The sequence below is a fragment of the Loxodonta africana genome, chromosome 1 (genome assembly GCF_030014295.1).
Source record: "Loxodonta africana isolate mLoxAfr1 chromosome 1, mLoxAfr1.hap2, whole genome shotgun sequence".
Classification (NCBI taxonomy): Eukaryota; Metazoa; Chordata; class Mammalia; order Proboscidea; family Elephantidae; genus Loxodonta; species Loxodonta africana.
The window spans coordinates 74,690,761-74,698,475 of NC_087342.1; the positions used below are offsets into that span (position 1 = coordinate 74,690,761).

Consider the following 7,715-nt stretch of genomic DNA (forward strand, 5'->3'; position numbering starts at 1 on the left):
TTACAGTTAACGGTGGAAACCATTATGTGTGAGGGTTTCTTAAAATCATTATGAAAAGTTCCAGAAAGGAATAAGAGTACAAGTGGAAACCCATTGTTTCTTTGTTTCCCTACCTAGAGTTAGAATGTTCCATGAAGGGTTCTCTACCTTAACCAACAAAGAACTATGCCACGGGGAAGTTATGCTGTCACAATGGGGCATATTGCGATTTCTTTTTGACTGAACCAAGAACCCACTGTAAGTCACCAAGCCAAGAACAAATGCTGCCAGTTTCTTCCCAAGGAAACCTTGGCTTAGTAACTTAATGGAACCTAGCCAAAAAAGACTCCTCAAATCAATCATGTTTTTCCATGTTATCTTTCTCACCTTTGACAATAATGTCATTTTTCTTAATTCACTTCCTTCCATAATAGTATATTGGAGATTCCCTGATGGTGATTCAGTGGATTCAGCTAGTCTCTTGTGCCCAGCACACGCTGGCAAATCCCTCATTGCAATAATCATCTTTGTCTGTGCTGAATAAAAATCTCATTTGATTAAATTTGATTCTGGGGTCATTTTCCCCTATGACAGACAAGATGGTGGCTGTCAGTGTAGGGAGAAGTAGTCAGAGTCTGGATATATTCTGAAGAAAGAGAAAAGAGAAATTTCTGACCAACTGGATGTGAGGTATGAGAGGAAGAGTGAAATAAATGACGACTTCAAGGGTTTTTTTTTTTTTTGGCTGAAAGACTGAAAGAATTGAGTTGCCATTAACTGAAATGGTGAAGATTGGATGTAGCAGGATTCTTAGAGAAAAATGGGAGTTCTGTTTTAGACATGCTAGCTTTTAAGATGCCAAGTATAAATCATTCAAGTGGTAATGCCAAGGAATCAGTTGTGTATAGAAGACATGAGGTTAATGGAGTGGTCTAGACTGCAGATACAAATGTGTGAGTTGTAGACATATAAACCAAACCCATTTTCATCAAGTAGTTAAGGGCTTGGCTACTAGTCAAAAGTCACCAGTTCAAACCCACCAGCTACTCCACAGGAGAAAGATCTCGCAGTATGCTTCCCTAAAGATCATAGCCTTCGAAACCCTGTGGGGAACTCTACTCTGTGGCCTATAAGGTTGCTATGAGATGATGTAGGCATGCAAATTATTTAAATCACGAGAATGGGTGAGATTACCAGGGAGTGAGTGTATATAGAGAAGAGATTCAAGGACCAATCTGTGGGAGATTCTACTACAGAATGGGTGAGGAGAGGCAAAAAAAAAAAAAAAGAAAGAAAGAAAAAACACAGGATATTGAGAAGGATGAGCCAGTGAGGTAGAAAGATAGTCAGAATAGCAGCATCTCCAAAGTACAAAAAAAAAAAAAAAAGTTTTAAGACAGTAAGTGTGTTTATTGACACTGAGAAATTGTCTTAGTTTCTCAGTGCTGCTGTAACAGAAATACCATAAGTGGTTTTCTTTAAGGAACAGAAATTTATTTTCTCAGTTTGGGAGTCCAGATTCAGGGCCAACTCTAAGGGAATGCTCTTTCTCTGTTGGCCCTGGGGGAAAATCTTTCTCTCAGTTTCTATAGCCCCAGAGTTCCTGGATTCCTTCGTTATCCTCACATGGACTTCTGTCTTCTTCCCTGTTTGGTCTCCCTTATCTCAGTGCCAATCTTTTGTTTTTCTATCTCAAAAGTAACTAAAGAAATATCCTACACTGTTATGGCCTCATTAACATAACAAAGAAAACTGCTTCCAAAATGGGATTAAATCTCCAGGTGTAGGGGTTTGGATTCCAACACATATTTTGACTGGACCTAATTCCATAACAAAAGCTAAGAAGGATAAGGTCTTGCAAGAGTGAGAAGTCATTGGTAATGCTGACAAGAACTTTCCATGAACTGGTTGTGTCAAAAAAGCAGAATGCAGGGCATTTAGAAACAGCAGGAGAGAAACTGGAGACAGTAAATCTGCATAACTCTTTGGAGGGGATTTTTTATAAGACCATCTGAGAAATAGGATAGTAGGTAGAGGGATATGTTGGGTCAAGAGAAACCATTTTAAGAGAGGAGATGAATAGCATATTTGAATGTTCATGAGAATAACACAATAGCGGCAAACTGAGAAGTTTCACACATTCACTCTGACTTTTGCACGCATCTAGATAATGGTAAGGGGGGAGGGGGGAATCGCCCTTCATGGGCAAAAATTATACTGAAAGCCAACTGGTAGTTAAAATTAAAAAAAGGAAAATATGTATTATGTTTAACTGTGATTATTTTAGCAACTAAACATCAATTTCCACAGCTGTTAAGGGCAGTGCAAGAGGTAAGCAGACAGTCAGGTAGAGGACATAATCAGATAAAGTGCTTGAGGGCCACACGGAGATGCAGTGTACTGGACCCTGAAAAAGGGAGAAGGAGAAAGAGATGCTCAAACGGACAGCCACCATCAGACGCACACCTCATCCCCAAGACCATCCCCACTCCCAGTTTGGTTTTCTTCACTAAAATTTCTATCTTAAGGGTTTATGTCACTTGTTCCAAAAAAAATGTTTTGCCTTTTTTTCTCCCACCCCCGTTAGAGGAGGAGCAAAGAGGGTATAAGTGTGACTCCTGAGGATTAAGGAAATTAAGTCAACATTTGATCCAGATTTAATGTCACAGAGGCTATTTTCAAAGCTCAGCTGAGTGCAAAGGAAGGACAGCAAAATCTTTTTAATGGAAAATCCCCTACGGGGATCAAACCCACAAACTCGGCGTTACCACCAACATTCTAGCTAGCTGAGCTAAACCGCCACCTGTGCAATGTTTCCTCCACATTCAGAATGCACAAAGATTGCTCCCTCCCTCTTCACTCATCCAAAGGATACTCTCTTTTACATAATCTTCACTATGACTAAATGACACTATGTTTTCAAGCTTCCCTTTATGTTTTCTATTTCCCCTTTCCGCACTTCCGCAAGAAGAAAAAGAAACACAAAAACTCTACCTCAAGCAAGAATGAATTCGCTCCTTCTATGGAACATTTTTTTTTATGGAACATTAGACGTTCTGGAGCTCGTGGATTTCGTCCGGACAGAAACATTCACTAGAGACCCCCTCCACCCCCCACCACGGAAGGATTTGGTTCATTTGTTTCCAGCTCAGGGCGTGAGGATTTCTTTCCAGATGGGCAGGAACCTCCTAGGCGGATCTGCTCTGCGGGCTCCTGTATCCTGGGGTGATGCCCCTTCTTTGTGCTTCGTGAAAACGTCCTGCGGTGTGAATCTCTGTTGATCCATTTTGCGATTTTATTGTCATTAACTGCTTAGGAGGACTGTGTTATCTCCTTCTTCACTCTTCTGGTATCCCTGATGCCCGCACAGCAGGGTGGTTGGCTCAATAAATTAAGTTCACAACTGGAAAAAAAGCGTACAGTAAATCATGTTTGCAATGATCAGGTCCTAGAAAAACAGAAGAAGGCTCTAGATTTTGCTAAAATGAAAATACATTCCTTTAATCGTTAACTGCAATTTTCTACCAGTGGAGTTCAAAACGCCCAGATTATTTCAGAACTATCAATGTGCTCCCTCTTTCCCAGGCACCCGGAGAACAAAAAGGGACTCTGCGGTGGAGAAGCAGAGACACCACCATATTCTGTGGACTGATCTGGGGGCAAATGCCATCTCTAAACTCAGCACAAAGTGTGTGGGTCAGCCATGCCAGGTGATGCTTAAGGCAGAGCCTGGAAAAATGCAGCTCACTCCTAGCTAAGAAGAAAACAAAAGGTCTGTTAGGGGAAAACTGATTCCACAATGGGATTAAATCTCCAGGTATAGGGGTTTGGATTCCAACACATATTGAAAAGGAAGGGTAGAAGAAAGAAAAGAAAAGTATATCAGTGTTTACATTCTCCTCCAGTAAATCAAATAAATGGAACAAGGAAACTGCAGGCATATTTCAAAGAATTAGGCTTTTTTTTTTTTTTTTTAAGGCAAAATGTAAGGATGTTTGCTGCCCCAGGGCTGGACAGCATAGAGCCCAGTCTTGCAAACCACCTAAATCCCATGTATCTGGCCCTGTAGCTTGACATTCCAGGGTCATATCCCTGCAGCTGCCCAGCCCCAAGTGCTGACCTACAGGCCTCTAGAGTTCAGTCCTAAGAACCTTGAACAATGGCTTGTAAAGGGTCATTTTCTTTCTCTAGAAAACATACACAGGAGAAATTGCCATGGGACAGTAGTGAGGAGTTGCTTGAAATCAAATCCTCCCTTCCCCCATGCCAGCCTGCTTGTCTTTACAAAGGATTTGGGTACTTGAGCGAAGACCTTGACTGTTATGAGTAATGGAGTTTGGTTAATTTTAATACACAAATAGTATGAGTGAAAAAAATCACACTGTCACTGTGACAATTTCCTGAAGGAAAAGGCTTTGAGATTATCCAGCCTGGGACATCTAGAAAAACTCTAGTTTATCCTGTGCAGAGAAGTTGCGACTCAAAGCAAGTTTCCTTGTAAATGTGGCTATCGCGTTTGCCCAATGCAGGAAAGGCCTTGCTTTGCAACCGGGTGGAAAATGTCTGTTTTTTGAAAGTTAGAACTGAACTCATTTTCAATCAGAGATCTTCCCTTCTAATCCTACCAATAAAAAACAAACCAAATCCATTGTGGTTGAGGCCATTCTGACTCATAGTGACTCTATAGGGCAGGGTAGAATTGCTCCAGAGAGTTTCTAAGTAGCGCCTGGGGGATTTGGTTAGCAGCCTTAGCATTTAGCCACTTTGCCACCAGGGTTTCCACCCAGCATCTGAGTGTAAGTATTTTGATCAACGTACAAAAAACCTCATGCCCTCTCTGAAGTCCTGGGCTTGAAAGCAGAGCAGTGTGTCCCTAGAGACATTGACTCCCAGGTGATCCCTCCACCCCCAGGGCAAGCCAGCCCCTCCCAGCCCGCCAATTATCTTTGATTCCCTGGACTCTAAGTGGGTGGAGGTGGGTGTCAACGGAATGAGGTGCCTTCCTCAGAAATCCCAGGCTCAGGGGCAGTGGATCAGGCTCCCTTCAGAACCCAGAGAGAGGGATTTAGTGCTTCATGCCAAGTGAAGATTTCAAATTCTAGAAGGATAGAGCTCCTCTATGAAATGGAACACTAGGGCCTTCAGGATCAAGACCAATGTTATTAGGAGCCTCCATCAATTTTTCTCTTCTTGTCAAATGTCTTGTTCATTTGCTGTAATTAACATGGTGTTATTAATATTGTGAGAAGGATGTCTGGTACATTATATACCAGAATGATGTGTGGTGTATTTAAAGTAGAGCAAAAAGTCAGTAGTAATTGCAGCACAGTGCAATGGGGAGAGTAGTAGGAGGAAAGGCCAGAGAGGAAATTGAGTGGGGAGTAGGGAGATTATGTAGCGCGTTGCAGGTCATTATAAGAATTTTACTTTTTCTTTCTCTTTTATTTATTTATTTATTTTTGAGTGCAGTAAGGAGCCATTGCTGGATTTTAAGCAGTGTGTACAATAAGGAGTTCTTCTGGGGTTTTAAAAAGGACCCCCCTAAAAGTTCTGTAGAAAGCATCTTGTTAAAGTAAATGGAGGAGAACTCAAGACATGTTAAGAGACACCAATAATACTCCACATCAGAGAATATTATGGATTGGGGGAATGCTAATACGAAATTAAAGTGTGGTGAAGTGGCCAAATTGCAGATATATTTGAAAGATAAAGCAATGAAAGTTTTCTGAGTGATTGGATGGGGGAATAGAGCAAAAATGGAGTCAGTGAGGATCCCAAGCTCTTAGTCCTAAACAGCTGGAGGAATAGAGCTGCAGTTAAATTAGACAGGGATCAATACGATTGAATCAGTTTCAGAGGATACATATGAATTCCACTTTGGGATATGTTAACTTTAAAATGCTTAGTGTCAGACTTCAAAGAGGAGATATCCAGTAGGCTAGAGGTACACAATGGTACTCAAATGAAGACCACGTGAAATGGAAACCATTAGACAATGAGTTTAGCCAGGGGATTAGAATAAATTGAGAAGAGAAGAGGCCTAAGGATTGAGCTCTGAGACTTCAATGTTTACTCAAAAGCCAAAGAGGTCTTTGGCTCAAAATGGGCAATGTCATGTTCCTCTTTAAAGGAGTCACTTCCTTCCTACTCATTATATTCCAATTAAAATCTAACCGCCGTACTGTGAAGGACCCTTCCTAACTTCCCTGTTTCTGCACCTATTATTCAACTTAGTTTCTCTTTTCCGCACACTCTGATTGAAACCTACAACTGCAGCTTCCCACACTCCACTTACTCTCTATTCCATATTCACCCAAGGCTTGAACTCCCCCTCCATTCAACTGCTCTTCAGCAACTTATTTTTTTTAATCAAAGTAAGATATAGATTAGCCAACAATTAGTCCAGCAAGTAGTGATCATTAGGACTCGGGATGATGCCTATTTTCTGTGCTTCTGTGAAGAAACCCTGTGTTTAGTATCTGTCATTCTACTCAGCAAGTTTATTATAACTGAGTACTATGGGAACATTTATCTTAATGATCAGTTGAGGTGTCCCTTCCCTCTTTCTAGTTTGCCATTTCCCTAAGGACATCAGGTACTTCCAGTGACCACGATGGGTTTGGGCTCCTCAATAGTTTCTTTAAAATAAATATTAAAGCAAATTTTGGAGCAAAGTTAACAAGTTAACATATGTGTTAAATGGAATCTCTGTTTATCCTGCTGATCTGATCTCAAAATAGAGTTAAGCTTGAGATTGTGCCAGTAAGAAAGAAACATGCTTTTCCCCTCCTTTACCCACAATATTTTCATCAGTTCGTGTTTTAGCTGCCAGAGAAGGAGACATTAAGTGACCTTTCTCAGAGGCTGAGAAATCTCTCTTGTCACGAGTTTCTAACACTTCCCCGACAAGCACATTTTCCCTGGCAGCACTTTCACCAGGACTCTGCCTTCGGAAAGTTTAATTTAGAACCTTGTAGAAAGCCGATTGTTTCCACTACCTGGGGTAAGGATAGAGATTTAAGACGGTTGAGATGGAATGAATAAAAAAGAAGAGTCAGGTACATCATAAAGGTCATTTACCTGCTATGAAACAGATTAAAAAATAACGGACACAGAGTTCACACGTTCCAGAGCAGAAAATATGAGTGATAACGGACCTGAAGAGAAGTTCATTTGACGTCGAATAGACTCACTCGCAGAGATGATTTCACTTCCACAAAGTCCTCACCACGCCCACAGCACAGAACTGGGCACAGCGTGACACCCATACCCTGTGGCCCTCAATCTCTCCCATTACTGCCAGGGCACAAAGTGCGGAAGCCCTACTGAGCTCAGATGGTTCGTACTAGTTCCTAAAGGTTCAAGTTCGGTCACCTGGAGATGGAGATGACTGTGTCTCGCCCCGCAGAGAAATGAGCCTAGAATTTATCAAGAAATTCCTTGGAACTCGCCCTAGATTTTGCTACCTGGTGCTTGTTAAAGAATTGAGTCCCTACGAATAGCATTTACTTGGCTACGATTTATCTTGTTCTGATATTACTGATTGTAAGAATTGGAAAGTGTAAGGGAAAAAAAAATGCTCTTCATCCATGAACACATCCTGGAAAAAGGCATAAATTTCAGATTAGGCATCTTTGAAGCCAAAAGGTAGTAGCACAGGTAGGTTTCTGTAGTGTAGTGGTTATAACGTTCGCCTAACACGCGAAAGGTCCCCGGTTCAAAACCGGGCGGAAACA

At 41.4% G+C, this 7,715-nt stretch overlaps 1 non-coding gene across 1 annotated transcript; it reads left to right on the plus strand.

Moving 5' to 3' along the window:
- Nucleotides 1-7,642: 7,642 nt before the first annotated feature.
- TRNAV-AAC (transfer RNA valine (anticodon AAC)) lies at nt 7,643-7,715 on the plus strand. Its single transcript has one exon. It is a non-coding gene; the product is annotated as a tRNA-Val (tRNA).